Raw genomic sequence first — 16413 nt, forward strand, 5'->3', positions numbered from 1 at the left:
GCGTGCATTGATGACCAATCCAAGTGCTGTTACATTCTATAACTGAATCCCAAATCGCGCACTTAGGCAAAAGTGCAGAGCACTCGCGGCCTTGTGGCCTTACATGCGCGTTCCCGCTAAGTCCACAAGGGCTCAGGGTAGTCCCAAAACGGAATTGCTAGGTCCACAAGTGCGCCACTGCCGCCATTTTACGCACTTTAACCGCACTTACCGAAAGTCCGCAATTTCGCAGACTTAGGAGCAGAAAATACCCACAGCCCACCGCGTCTCATGTGACACAGTGCTTGAGTCGATCGAGTCATGAGTGCGATGAGTGTGAGTGCATCACACCTAAATTATGAAATTTGCCGATAACACAACATTTATCTTGAAATCCACAGCGGAGAGCTAAGGGGAGCATCAGAGCAGCCTCTGTGTCGGAGGGACGCGGCAGCCAATGAAAACGAAGTGGGAGAGGCATTGAGCTAAACTGGCTTGGGAATCGTTGGCACGCCGCTGGAAGTGCTGTCCCATTTAATTCACGGCCTTGCACCCTCTGGCCCTTCCAGCTGACGTCAATTAAGTGCTCAGGCCGCAAGTGTGAGGGGCCGCAAGGGTGGTTTGCGCAATCAGATTGGGATTCAGCTTATGTATTCTGTGTATGTTTGTTGCATGGTTGTTGTTCCTCTGGTGTTTTGTCTCCCCTCTCACACTCACAGGCTGGTACGGTCGGCTTGCTAGCCCCACCTCCTGCCTACCGCTCAGCAATCCTCAGCCAACCAGCGATGGATCCACCGTGCATTTAAACCTACGGTTCCCACGCGTTGGCGGGCACTTATTTTGTTTTGCATGCATTAGTTTGTTTGCTGTCTAGTGTCCCATTGTTTATTGCCCCTTTGTCTGTTTGCCCCTTTGTCTGTTTGGGGCAGTGGCAGGTAAGACGCTCATGAGCATACACTTCCAACATGTAGGCTTGTTTGATGCCTAGTGGTAAGGTTAGAGCCAGGTGCCACCCGTGTACTTTGGGAGTAGGCTAGAAAGGGATTTGGTTAGAGAAAATTAGCTACAGTGTGTAGGTCTGATATAGGGCAGGTAGGATCAGTTTAGAGTGGGGTGTTTGTTACTTTCTTTGCTTTGGCATCCGCTCATAAAGTATTATGCTGTTTTCTGTGTGTCCTGTTGCCTTGTATGTTAAATGTCCCTTGTGTATAGCCTCACTGTAAATAAATTATTACTTTTGCATTCTAGTTATCTTTCCCCAACAGTCATTTTTGGTGTGATGTATGTTCATATACCCCTATATACCCCTAGACTGAGCTTTCCATCTTGGGTGCGTAACATATTTTGGGGGGCTCGTCCGGGATATTTTTTGCCTGGTTCTTACACTATTTGATTGTCTTTTTGGTAGGTAGTCATGGCTTCTTTTGCATTGGAGCAGTTTGTGTAGGCACTGTCCTTTGAGTAGTAGGAAAGTGGAACTTTTCGCCGTAGCAGATAGCTTTGGTATCACGATTTCGAAGGGCTTGACCAAGCTCTCCTACTTCAATGTAAATTGGTAGGGAAAGCACAGGAGGTGTTTTCTGCTCTCTTGCTAGACAACAGTCTCAGTTATGATATTGTTAAGTCTAGTATTCTGCGTGCATATGAACTCGTCCCAGAGGCTTATCGGCAGATGTTTAGAGATTACAAGGACCAAAATAAGACTTTTGGTGAATTTTCTAGGGAGAAAGAGATCATTTTGAATAGATGGTGCACCGCTATCAGGGTAACAGATCCGGCTTCTATTCGTGAGTTAATGTTGTTGGAAGAGTTTAAGAATAGTTTGCCAGAGAAACTTATGGTCTATTTGAATGAACAAAAAGTGACATCCGTGGCCCAAGCCGCAGTATTGGCTGATGAGTTTGTACTGACGCACAAGAATGTATTTGCATCTCAGTGTACTGAGAGTAGGGCTACGCCTGGTCCTACTCCATCCCAGCTTAGGGCTGATCAGGCACAGTCACCATACGCAAAAGGTGAGCGTGAGTATTTTTATTGTCACAAGTTAGGTCATGTCATTGCCGATTGCCTGACTCTGATAAGGTTAACCCAGAAAAGGGAGCAGCCTCTTTAACCTAAAGGGGTTGCGTTCGTTAAAACTGTGGTCCCGTCAAGGCATGATCCTAGCTATGAACCGTTTATTTTGTAGGTTTTTTTGTCTTTGACTGGTGATGCACAAGACCTGCAGCCCATACAGATTTTATGTGATACTGGCACTGCTCAGTCGTTAATTCTTGGTGGTGTACTTCCATTGTCTGATGATACCTCATGTGGTTCCAGCGTGTTGGTGCAGGAGACAGAGATGGGGTATATGTCGGTGCCCTTACACTCTGTGCATATGCGCTCTGATCTGGTGAGTGGAGTGTTTAAAATAGGGGTGCGTCCTGCGCTCGCTGTGCAAGGGGTTTCATTTATTATGGGGAATGACTTGGCTGGAGGTCAGCTGCTTCCCAGTTTAGAGGTGATGGACAGTCCAGTCCAGCACAGTCAGCTGGCCCAAGTATTTCCCTGCTTGCATGGTTACACGTGCACAAGCTCAAAAATTCGGGAAGGAGATTATTCTGAGTCCGTCCTTGCACCCACCTTTGCCACAGATGTGTTGTCTCCAAGCCCCTCTGGAGACGTTGACAAGGCTAATGAAGGCTCAGGTAAATGCAGAGCACCCAGTGTGGAGTTTGCAAGGCTTCCTATGACTCGAGAGCAGCTTATAGCTTACAGGCCTGATAGGAAGCGCCAGTCACGTGTCTGTCACATAAATATGCTAAAGTTGGATCATTCCAGGTCTGACCCTCAGCTAGCTTCTGTTGCTTCAGACGCTGTGTGTAACGAGGATGGGGGTGACCCAGATGGTCTGGTATTGCGCAACGCTCTGCAGCAGTGCATGAGATTGTCCACTTCTGAAATGCTGGGATCGTTGCCCAGTCAGTTGTCTCATTTAGATGACACCCACCAGGATGATGTGGTACAGTTAGTCTGTGAGTTTCCATGCCTGTTTGGTGTTTTTCCCACTCAAACCACCGTGTTGGCCCATGACATCGACATTGATAAGGCCGCGCAAATCAAACAGCATGTCTACCGGGTTAACACTAAGGAGAGGGAGGTTATGAAACAGGAGGTTTCCTATCTCTTAGAAAATGGGCTGGCGAGACCAAGTTCTAGCCCGTGGAGCTCGCCTTGCCTTTTAGTTCCGAAACCTGATGGTACATTCCGTTTTTGTACAGATTATAGGAAGGTGAATGCTTTTACAGTCCCTGATTCTTTTCCATTACCCCGGTTAGATGACTGTATCGACACTGTTGGGCCTGCTACCTATGTCAGTAAACTGGATTTACTAAAAGGTTACTGGCAGCTTTCATTGACTGCTCATGCCTCCGAGATATCTGCATTTGTGACCCCTGATAAATTTTCCCAATATTCTGTTTTAGGCTTTGGTATGAGGAATGCTCCGGCCACGTTCCAGAGGCTGGTAAACAGCTTAGGTGTGTCCAACTATACTGCATATCTGGATGATTTAGTCATATCTGGATGATTTAGTCATCTATTCTTCTGACTGGTCGGAACATCTAAGTACCTTGCGTACCGTTTTTTTCTCGTTTGGCAGAGGCCTCATTAACTCTCAACCTTGCCAAATGCGAGTTTGGAAGGGCTACGGTAATGTATTTGGGAAAGCAGGTAGGGCAAGGTGATGTCCGTCCTATTGATGCGGAGGTAAAAGCGATCACCAACTACCCTGTGCCTACCACCCGGCGTGAACTACATTGGTTTTTAGGGATGGCTGGTTCTTCGACCTAGTATCCGAACATGTCCACCAAGTCTGGTTACCATTACTTTAGCTTTGTTTGATTTATGATAATTAAGGTAAAATTAGATCAGCGAAGTCCATAGATGATCCTGCCAAATTATCTGGATAATTGTCCCAACGGTTTCCAACAAGTTTTCCGAAAAAGGTTTTTGAGAAAATTAAAGAAAAGTCCCAAAATGTAACATTTTTAGTGCAGAAAACCAGATTAAAGATGCAGATGAATTGATCAACTAAAATGATGTAAGGATTTTCACTGTATGCCAAGCCGTTCTTGAGGTAATTGCAAAAACATAAACATGATTGCTATACCACAATAAGTGTCATTTTAAGTGCCTCAGAACTGGGTGGGATGCGCCAATTTACAGTATGTAAAGTTTTGAGCATACAGTTTTTGCTGCACAAAGGCTTTTTGTGGAGAAAAACAAGAAAGAAGAAGAACAAGAAGAAGAATGAGAACAAATGCGATAGGGGTCCTGCCGTAGCAGCGGTTGCTTGGACCCCTAATTAGGATCAGGGCAGAGACCCTCATGTATTTGTCATTTGTCTCCTCCTTCTCTTCTTCCGCAAATCGTTTTTTCCCACTCAGTGCTGCGCAGCAGCTATAATTTATATTCTTCCCAATCTAGATTAAAGACATACAATATATAACACAAAAGCTATATTAGTTTTCTAAAGAGGCTAATATAGCTGGCATTATGGCATATTTCTTACAGGGGGTAGAATTATGTGTCCATCATTTGAATATGTAACGTTGCTAAATCATTCATGGGCACTAATAGAATGTGGAAATTTCTCAGCAGCAGCATATGAAAATGTTCCCTCCAATGACTGATTTGTTCTGAAGCCATTAATAGCACAGGCACAAGCATTAGGCTACACTCATTGTTTCAAGTACGGAGTGCTTCACATAAAAAAAGACATAAAACAAACCAAAACAGAAACATATGATGGAAGATAGAACACAAATCTAACCTTACCCTAGGTTACTTCATCGTGCAAAGTGACTGGTCCACAAAAGCGAACCTTTATCTAGGTTACTTCATCGTTCAAAGCGATGGGTCAATCATGTAAAACGCACCTAATCCCGCAGTACTAGGGCAGAAACGCATCAAATCATCTGACATTCAACCCGCTAGATGTCATTTATGCACCTATGTCTGACACCATCTAGAATCTAGATGAAGTGGCCTATAGCTTCCTTTGGGCTATCTTCTATGGTCGAAACCTGTTATTGTCCTATAGGGTACTAGGCAGAAGCATAAGATCTGCGCATTCAAACAATTACCGGCTTTTCACAGTGCACTCACAAACCATTCAGGTATAACTTTGATATCATAAACATGTACAATACTGTAAATTATGAATATAAGAATTAAAGTAAAATACAGTGCAAGAATGACAGGACAATAAGATGGAAGATAAAACACAGTACTAGGTCATAAATGCACCAAATCATCTGACATTCAACCCACTAGAGGTCCTTTGTGTGCCTATGTCTGACACTGTCTAGATGAAGTGGCCTAAAGCTCCCTTTGGGCTGTCTTATATGATTGAAACCTGTTGATTGGCTATTGTCCTATAGGGTACTAGGCCAAAGCATATGATCTGCACATTCAAACAATTACCGGCTTTTCACAGTGCACAATTAAAAAATATGTTATAACAGAGATTTTTTTTTTTTTGAAAGAAAGAAAGAAAAAGAAGAAGAAAAGCAGTAGCCCACAAGTGCAAAAGGAGCTACAGTACTTAAAAGCTTAAGTGAAGAGATACGTTTTTTAGGTTATTTTAAAAGTATTCAGTGAGCTGACTTCCCTGATATCTATAGGTATTGTGTTCCATAGCTTTGGGCCTTAATTGACTAAGGCTGCACTCCTGATCCTCTTCCAACTGTTGCTGGGAACTTCCAGTAGACCAGCAGTGAATGATCGCAGTGTTCTTGAAAGCACGTAGTTGACAAGGGAGTTAGTAATGTAGCTTGGTTCTTGCCCATTAAGGGCTTTGTATATAAGGAGGACCTTAAAATCAACTCTAAATGTTACTGGAAGCCAATGCAGAGCAGCTAAGACTGGACTAATGTGCTCTCTCCTCTTGTTTTTTGTTAATAGTCGGGCTGCAGAGTTTTGAATGAGCTGAAGTCTCTCAGTGTTTTTTGGGGGAAGGCCAGTGAAGAGTGCATTAAAGTAATCAAGTTGGCTTGAAATAAAGGCGTGAATCAATTTTTCTGCATCCATTTGATTTATAAATGGCTGTACTTTAGCTATGTTTGTACGGTGTCATTTGTTCTTTGTGGTGTAATGAGGAGTCGGCTGGATTGTATCTGCGACCCACACCCACAGGGCTGTTTCCTCGCCAAGCTGGTTTTGAGAGGCTCCTCTGGGAACAGCAATGGGATGTCTCCACAACTGCTTGTGCCATTCTCACACAGTGTTGCTGTGTGATGTGGAGAGATAACCCCAGTATCTGGGCAGAAGGAGGGAGGCTTACACCTCTCCAATATGTGGCTGTGTCTCCTGATCACAGCTCCCGGCATCAGATAAGCAGCCCGCTGAAACTCTCAGAGGGGCCCCATTCTGCTGAAGTCAACTGGTCGGACAGTTATCTTTGCTGGACCTGAGGAATCCTGGCCTTAATCTAAAGCTTGCATCAGCACACATGCTGCCTATCTCGGAACAGTGCTGCAAAGTCAGAGGGCTCTAAATATCCCCTGGAGGACCAAACTATGAGCCTAATGGAGAATGTATTAAAAGAAGAGAGAGAGATAAAGATTTTGTGTTCGGATGTTCAGCAGTAGGAGGACTGAAGCGAGCACATGTTGTGTATTGGGCCTCATTGACCAATATCTTCCTAAATTCCGTTCGTAAATGTCTTCCTAAGAATGTTTCTTAACGAAATCCCCCGTCTGATTCACAACCTGTTCGTAGTTTGGAAAAGAAATACGAATGGAATTTAGGAAGATATGAGCCAATGATTTTATGTCTTTCGTACAATTATTGTCCCTGCATTTTCTTTCCCAAATTTGTCCCGAAAGTTTCCTTCACAAATTATTAAAATATATCTTATCTTAGGTCCACACTCCTGTAGCCTACTTACGACTGCTCCTCAGTGTCTTAGCTACGAACAAATATCACATGTAAAAACATTGGCGAACGCGTAAAAACATTGGCAAACGCGTTAATCTAAGTTCAGGCGTTTAAGAAGAAAATGCTTCTTAAGAACTTCATAACTTCGTTTGTGAATGAGGCCCATTGTCTGGAGTTGAATGGTAAGGGGGTTGAGGTTTCTCTCTTGGCACACAGATGAGATGATTTTAGTGGCTCAAATCCCCAGTGTAAACAACCTGGCGGTGCCAACAAACTGATCAGCAGTGATGCCCTCCCTCCATTTACTGTACCCTGTCAACCTTGGCACCCTATCCTGTCCACACACATGGGCTTTACTAGCCTGGTAAACCTTTTTTCATGACATATTCTCTATGAGAGTCTGGACTTTTACCCGCTCAGAGCGATTTGAGTGGGCGGGAGTACTTGCCTTGACAGACAAACTCCTTCAGCCAATCAGCGTAACAAAACATAGATCAAACTTTTGCCAAATCCAGTCGGAAGAAAGGCGAAAAATGTATTTTTCGCTGAGAAACTTCACTAGTGCATACTCTTGTTCTTTGTTGTTATTGAGTCTATTTCTGCAATAACTTCACTTATGGCTGTGTTTATTCTTCTGAAGTTAACTTTACCGCTTATTGCTTCAGGAGCTGCCATTTTGATTAATGACTTCCTCCAAGATGTGCTATGGAAATTTTTGTTCCTTTGAATATGTGGCTCTTCAGTTGAATTGCTCTTCTCAAGCCATATTTCTAAACATCTACAGACCACCTAAATACTGTCCAAACTTTTTTGATGATTTTCTGAACTGCTGTCTATTATCTGTATTGACTTTGACTGTGTGGTTATTGTTGGTGATTTTAACATCCATGTTGCCAACCCTCAGGACAGAGGGGCTTAAGAACTGTGTTGTGTCCTTGATAACTATGGACTGATTCAGCATGTGACGGAGCCCACACACATGAAGGGGCACACTCTGTACTTGATCATCACCAAAGGTCTGAATAATTCTAAGATTGAAGTGTCTCATGTTGCGTTCTTTGATCATTCCTGTGTTTTCGTCAAGAGTACTCCAGAATCTCGAATTCTGAATCTCGAATCTCCATGCACACAAACAGAGATCATCACAAAACGGTACATCACTGAAAAGTCACCAGTGAAATATTTACTCTGGCTTTCTCATCCACACACGCCCTCTCTTGGGTCTCAGTCAATGAGCTTGTAGATAATTTCAATTCTAAAATTACAAATATTGATGCCATTGCGCCCACTAAGGTGAAGGTGGTCACATCACTCCAGAAGTGGATCACATCACTCCAGTTCTGAGGTCTTTACACTGGCTTCCTGTCTGTCAAATAATTTACTTTGTAAACCAACAGCAGTAGTTTAAAGCACTGAATGGTTTCGGGCCAAAATATATTCATGATCTGCTGCTACGTTATGAACCATCCAGACCTCTCAGGTCATCTGGCATTTATAATGTGTTTCTTGCACTTTGTCTTGATGCTTTTACTGTAATGTCTCATGTAAAGCACTTTAAATTGCCTTGTTGCTGAAATGTGCTATAAAAATAAACTTGCCTTTCCATTACTGTTCTACTACTAGCATACTCCTGTATTTTGTGTCATCATCTACTGTACAAGAACCAATCAGGGACTGGGGGCGGAACAGCAGTTAAAATGCAGTCTCCTGATTGGTGCCCCATTTTCTGGGAAAACTCAAATCGCTCTGGGCGGCTGGCGGATGATGAAGTGAGGCGGGTGTGAGTGCTGTGACACCACACCAGTGTGCAATATTCACTGGTCGAGTAGACCAGGCTGCCATACACAGTGTTTTTGCGCCAGCGCCCCAGCCTGATCGGACCAGTTGCCTCGACAGTACAATCTACTGTCATCATGCATATGCCTCCTGTACCTTTGGATAATAAATGCTGTACCATCTATACATGTACCAACATGTATTTTCATCAACAATGTGTATACTGTAAGGCCTATTTCAGATTTCACATTCCAATGACACAGAGCCGTGTCTTCCACGACATTGATGTGTTTTTTAACACCCTTTTTCAGAAGCAAACAGCGGAGGAGGCCAGTAACCTAGACAACAATATGGCTGCTGCTGTGAAGCTGCAGAAATGGCTGGTAACCTCCATCAGTCCGAGCCGCTCACCTGCGGCCCGCGGCTGATTAGACCTGTTGTACGGCGCCATTCCTGGCATCCTGGTCCCACATAATTGCCTGGTTGATGGCCGCGTGCTCTCCTCCCGGAAACACAGCATTGGCCTCCTGCTGAGACACCAGGCATAGACCTCGGAGAGGCAGCTTCCATCCACGCATGCATCCAACCACAGCCAGAGTGACATCTTTGTGATGAGAAATAATGGGGTTGAAATTACTTATCTTTTCTTCGCTCAAAAGAAGGTGGATGAGCGACGATCACCCTTCACATTGGATTTCATTTTTATTTCTTTTCGTGCTATTATCAATGGACAAATCAAAGCCCTGCTCTTTTAAGCTTGGCATTCAGACGGGCTAAATTGCGGGTGCAGTGGATTGCGCTGAATGCTCCACACCGTTTATTTCAGCCACTTAGAAGTGAAGAGAGAAAGGTGGTACTTTTTTTTTTCTCTACTTTTTTATCATCTCTGCTCTGGATTGATTTGATTTAAAACACTCAGGTGTTTTTCTTAAAGGAAAACGGACGGTATACTCCAACAAGCAGCTAGCCTCTTGTTTGGGGGTGAGGCTGGGGCTGTGAGAATTATGTTTCCCAGAAAATGTATTGAAATGCACAGCCCTATGGACGTATTGAAACGTAAACAGATAGATACCTCGTTTTATAAGGGGACATACTAGTACTACTGGTATACAATATGTCTAATTAAAGACGTATTGCAAAGAGATCATGTTGCAAAAATCCTGAATTCCTATTAGACTGAAAAGTATCCAAGTGGGTCTGCTCACTGTCAAATATCAGACCAGTTGAAGCCCTTTCTGGAAGTTACATATTTAATAGCAGCTAAATACAGTACTGAAGCTGCAATCACACAAAAATAGGCAGTGTTTTTGATATCATTCCCAGGAGTTAGTGGATGTATGGCAGCATCTGCTGTTTTACGTTTCGATCATTTATTCCCATGTGACTCTTTTTCATTAAATTCCCCATGAGAATAAACTTAGAACATAATACGATCAAACACTCCTTGAACGCATCCTGTTATGAGGCTCTGGGGAGTTGTTTTTCCAATGCACACGATCATTACAACACACCTGTGGACCCAGAAATAGTGGATTAGTGGATAGTTAGTGTGGTTGCCCGTTCTAACGGCACACACACGAGTCATATGTCAAATTGACCGGCTTCATGCGGAATTGTGTGCTTCCTCATTGCTAAACAATATATCTTATAGTTTAATTTATATTCTACAACGGAGAGTTTGGATACTTGATTCTGATTGGCTAGCAGCCATGGTAAAATACTCTGTAACCCCGTGTGTAGTATGCGAGAAAATACAGCATGCTACTTGAGTCATCCAGTGGAAGTGACGGGGCTACGACGGGGTACAATACTGTTTACTCCCGCGAAGCTGTGGTACAATTCTCTGGTGTTTTCTGTGATCATTTTGTGTATTATCCACAAAAATGTTGCCTTTTCCTGGCATGGGATGTGCGGCTGCTGCTGCCGCCAGGAGAAGACGTGTTCGCGCTGCAAGGAGAAGAGCCGTCATGAGATTTGTTCTCGACATGCTTGTAGTTGAGGTAAATATTGAACCTTAGCTAGGTTAGTTGATAGCCCCATATATGCTGGCTTGGGGCTAGCTATACTGTTACATTTGTACCAGGGATGTTATATTAAATAGATTCTGAGAGGAGGCAGGTAAGCAAAACAATAAAACTCAACTCATTTTAAAGAGGTGGGTAAACTGAGTTTACTCATCACTACATGCCTGCTTTGTAATGTTACATTTTAGCTCTACAGATAATGCTATCTATCTATTATCATATTGTAAAGACACGTATATGCCATAAACACAAATTAGTTAAAGTTTGCCCTTATAATATTCCCCCTGTAGGCTCGCATGGAAGACAGAGGTCCTTACACCTACGTCAACCTCCACGTCCCCCTGTTGAGGACCTTTTTTGATGGCGCGGACACATTCAGATTGTCAAAATCGACACTGAGGAACCTCATTGATACCCTTGATACCTTGGTGATGGTCAGGGAGGATGGGGCAAGACCATGGATGTGCTAATAATAGCAATAACAATAATAATAATTCATTGCATTTAGAGCTTTTCTCAGTACTCACCCTTTACAATGGTCTTGTCATTCACACACAGGTGCTAGTCTTTGGAGGTAACATTACATCAGTCATTTAGCAGACACTTTTGTCCAACATTACATTAGTCATTTATTTAGCAGACACTTTTGTGTGTCTGCTAAGCGACTTACAGTAGGCCTAATTGCATTTAACCATTTAAAGGTTGAAGACCTTGATGGTGGCCATGGTCCTGTTGCTGCAGATCATCCTAACCCTGGAGATGGCCTCAGAGAGCGTTTTGCAGCGGCAGCATCGGCACCAGCACAAGCAGCCTGGGTTCCAGCTCTTGGTGAGCACGACTACCCCATCCTGCCATAAGTAGTCAGTCAGTCAGTCTATCAGTTCATGAGTGTGCTTTGCCTTGTTCCTTATAGACAGCCTTGAGGCTTTAAACATCAATCAGTTGGTTATAGACAGCCTTGAGGCATTTGTTTAAATGTATTTGTATTTAAATGTATGTGTTTCATTTAGCACTGTTCATAGTAATCAGTTCTTTATAAAAAAAAATTGGGGGAGACAACAGATCAGCGTTCTCGTCACGTCTCCTGTCAGTACCTTTTGCAAGGAAAGCTAATGTTTTTGGACATGTAACTCCCTTATCAAGTAATCGTTAGTCAGACACATTTGAAAAACAGTGATGCTTTCATAACCGTCTCTGAATAATTCCAATGAAGCATTGTGAACCAACATGTGTGTTCCGTTTATGGCTAATTACAAACTACAATGTCCATTAGGAATGTTCTTTTACTCTAATGACTGGTTTTAGGGAGAGTGACATTTGTTCTCCTTTGACTGAGAATACATTACAAGGAATGAGACACAAAGACCGATTTAATTCAAGAAAATACATTTAATAAAAAATAACAAAAACAATAATGGAACAAGATAAGTTTAATTTTTAACTGAGGCTTCTAGAAGCAACATCAGCCAGTCCTCCCTCTCCTTAAACAACCCCCTTTCCTCCATCCACACAGCCTTCATCTCTGCCTTCTCTCTCCCCCATTCAACATCAGCCGATCCCCCCTCTGGAGGACGGCCAACTCTTCCCTGTTTACGGGGAAGAGAAACGCCGTGCTGAAAGGCTTGTAGTAAGTTAACTAACGTATGCATTGTTGTTCAGAAGCAATCCAGCAGTCTGGTTACTTTGGATATTGATTTATGTAGGAACTACATCTTAGAAGCTGGGCTGCAGGGGAAGACAGAGGCAGCCTGCATAAAGCACAAGTGGGAGAACCTTGTAGCCATGTACAAGGTGATTTTGATCTATAGACTACATGATAGCAAAGATATTGATAGGGATTCACAGTTTGTATGACACTAGAAAAGCGTTATCTAACCTCATAGGACCTAAAGAGCCCCAGAACTGGGGTCAACACAGAGGGAGGGGAGGCCACAGCCGCTTCGTGGAAGTGGTACGGGGTCTTGGACGAGGCGATGGGGGCCACCCATGCGGTTACACCGTAAACAGGGAGGAGTTGGCCGTCCTCCAGAGGATCATCGGCCCTGGTGTGGTCGTTGGTCCCTGTAATACAATACATCCAGAAGTATTATGGGACAATGAATACTAATATATTAATATATGATATATGAACAGTTGAACTTGTTGAACAGTTGTTTAAATTGTTTAATTTGTTTAAACAACGTCAAGTAAAGGTTAGCCATTTAACAACTCATCACTATTTCGACATTTCTTACACATTTCTTAAGCAATCATGGTCATAATGCATGAAAATGTTAGTCTGTTTGTCTTGATTCTAGCTATATTAACATTTAAGCTATGACATTAATACATTTTGAGCAAGAGCCATCTGAACACCTGTAACGTTAGTAGCCTATTAATGTTAGCTGGGCTAGCTAGCTAACGTAACGTCCACTACAGAGATCAATGCTAGCAGCTAGCTATCATGACGTTCATTTTCGAAATGTCATTTCTACCCCACCTATATACATATGCCCAGTGACATATCATGTCTCGACTTCCGGAACAGTATGCTCTGGACTATGCTACATTTTCGGCCATTTTTTCACCAATTTCGTCTGCTATATAGTACTTACTATATAGTAGGCGAGATACAGAATGCACAGTTTTGATGTAGCATGCTACATCTCGCCTACTATATAGCAGGTAGTATGCATTTCGGACACGGCCATGGCCTTCACTGATGAAGGCAGGTGGGTGGCCCAGAGAGGGCTACACTCTCCGCGACCTGCTATGACATGAGGGGGCGGAGTCTTGCCATCACGCCACTAACCACGCCACGGACCCGTCAACTCAGCCTTTGAGTGAGCTAGAGACACACGGTCTTTGCCGGTGGGCTCATGGAGATTGTCCGGAGGTCACTGTACTGCCCTCGACCCGCTGTGATCTGAGGGAGCGGAGTCTCGCCACCACGCCACAATCCACGCCACGGGCACCACAACTCAACCCCTTAGTGGGCTAGAGACACACAGTTTTCACCGGTGGGGGAAAGTGGGCGGCCCAGAGAGGGGTACACTGTCCGTGACCAGCTTTGACCTGAAGGGGCGGAGTCTCGCCACCACGCCACTATCCACACCACGGAACCCACAACTCAGCCCCTGAGTGGGCTAGAGACACACGGTCTTCGCCGGTGGGTGCATGGAGATTGCCCAGAGGTCACTGCACTGCCCCCAACTGGCTCTGACCTGAGGGGTTGGAGTCTCACCACCACATCACTATCCACACCACAGGCACCACAACTCAGCCCCTGAGTGGGCTAGAGACACATGGTCTTTGCCGGTGGGTGCATAGAGATTGCCCGGAGGTCATTGCACTGCCCCCGACCAGCTCTGACCTGAGGGGGCGGAGTCTCGCCACCACGCCACTGTCCACACCACGGACGGCACAATTCAGCCCCTGAGTGGGCAAGAGACGCACGGTCTTCGCCAGTGGGTGCATGGAGATTGCCCGGTCCGTAGTAGTACTAGCAGTAGCTGTTATATACAGCTGCAGCAGCTAGTCCACCTCACATTTTCTCCAGGAAATGTACTTTCTAGTTAGTGTGGTTTCCCCGAAGGGCAACACACTCTAGTACTTGGTCGACTTTAGTTTGTTTGCTTGGTTTGGATCTAGAGCAACCCCAAAAGTTTGCCACGCTACTCCTCCCACGGCACACACATCAAATCAAATGTCAAATCGACCGGCTTCATCGGGAATCAAGTGCTTCCTCATTGCTAAGCAATATCTTTGATAGTTTAATTAGGGCCCGAGCACTGGCGGTGCGAGGCCCTATTGTATTTCGAAGGATTATTATTATTCTCCCTTCTCCTTCTTCTTCTCCCCAAACAAATGCCTTTTTGGCAGCCTAAACATCGATGAAAACGGATGAAACTTTGCAGATACATCAGTCCCGGTGAAAAATTTGATAATTCATGGGTGACGGAAATGGGCGTGGCAAAACGGCTCAAGAGCGCCCCCTGGAAAATTTAAAATGGTGAGCCCCACCTTCCAGTTTGATGTAGGCGAACGAAATTCGGTGGGCATATGTAGTTCATCGAGACACACTAAAATGTCTCTTAGAGCTATACCCAACATGCAACAGGAAGTCCGCCATTTTGCTCTCAATGTGCCATTTTGTCCGTGTTTTGACCATTTCCATGCCTCGTACTTCAACGAACTCCTCCTACAGATTTCATCCGATCAACTTCATATCCGGTCAGCTTCATCTTAAGACCTTTGTGATCAAAAGTTATCAAAAAAATTTAGTTTTCACCAAACAGCCTTGCCGCGGCACCCCGCCAAAGTTTGACATTTCGCCATAAAACACGAAGTCCTCATAACTTCTCCATACATTATCCAATTTGTCCGATATATCTCACGCTTCATGACGGTTCTGTCCTGAACACATCTATGTGTCAGTATTGCATCATACTTATAGCGCCACCTATTGGTGAAACAGGAAGTCCTCATAACTCCTCCATACATTATCCAATTCGTCCGATATATCTCACGCTTCATGAAGGTTCTGTCCTGAACACATCTATGTGTCAGTATTGCGTCATACTTATAGCGCCACCTATTGGTAAAACAGGAAGTCCTCATAACTCCTCCATACATTATCCGATTTGTCCGATATATCTCACGCTTCATGACGGTTCTGTCCTGAACACATCTATGTGTCAGTCTTGCGTCATACTTATAGCGCCACCTATTGGTGAAACAGGAAGTCCTCATAACTCCTCCATACATTATCCGATTTGTCCGATATATCTCACGCTTCATGACGGTTCTGTCCTGAACACATCTATGTGTCAGTATTGCATCATACTTATAGCGCCACCTATTGGTGAAACAGGAAGTCCTCATAACTCCTGCATACATCATCCGATTTGCACCAAATTGCTGACGCTTCATGAAGGTCACCTTCTGAACACATCTATGCGTCGGTATTGAGTTACACTTACAGCGCCACCTACTGGTGAAACAGGAAGTACTCATAACTCCTACATACATTATCCGATTTACTCCAAATTGCTCATGCTTGATGAAGGTCGCATCTTGAACACATCTGTAGGTCAGTATTGCGTCATACCTACAGCGCCACCTACTGCTTACAGGAAGTCCTCATAACTCCTACATACTTTGTCCGATTTACACAACATTTCTCACGCTTCATCAAGGTACTGTCCTGAACACATCTATGCCTCGGTATTGAGTCACGCTTAGAGCGCCACCTACTGGTGACAGGAAGTTTCTGTCAGTACTGGACACCGAAATAGCACACCCACTAACGGCGCCACACCCCGACCCGCGTGGGGTGCGAGGGCCCGCTCACTGCTGCTCGCAGCACTAGTTTATATTAATTTATTAGTGAATTATAATTCCCCATTGACTTGAATGGGAATAGGGAAAATCTCCAGTTCAAATATTTTTATCTCGGAAACCTTAAGGCCTAGTTACCGAAGAACAACAAGTGCATGCACACAACATCCAACACACACATGAACACACTCAAGACACACACACACACCATACCTGGGTTTCCGTTAGCCGGTAATTACCGGTTTTTGTCCGGAAAAATCTGTTGAAGTCCGAAATATTAAAATCTCTTCGGTCATAATGTCCAGACAAAATAATTCCCCCTAATTGTATAGTTATTGGGTCTACAATAGGCTAGAATTTAATTTCCACATATTATGATTACTTTTGAATATAA

The sequence above is a fragment of the Borostomias antarcticus genome (assembly GCF_949987555.1).
Source record: "Borostomias antarcticus genome assembly, chromosome: 8".
Lineage (NCBI taxonomy): Eukaryota > Metazoa > Chordata > Actinopteri > Stomiiformes > Stomiidae > Borostomias > Borostomias antarcticus.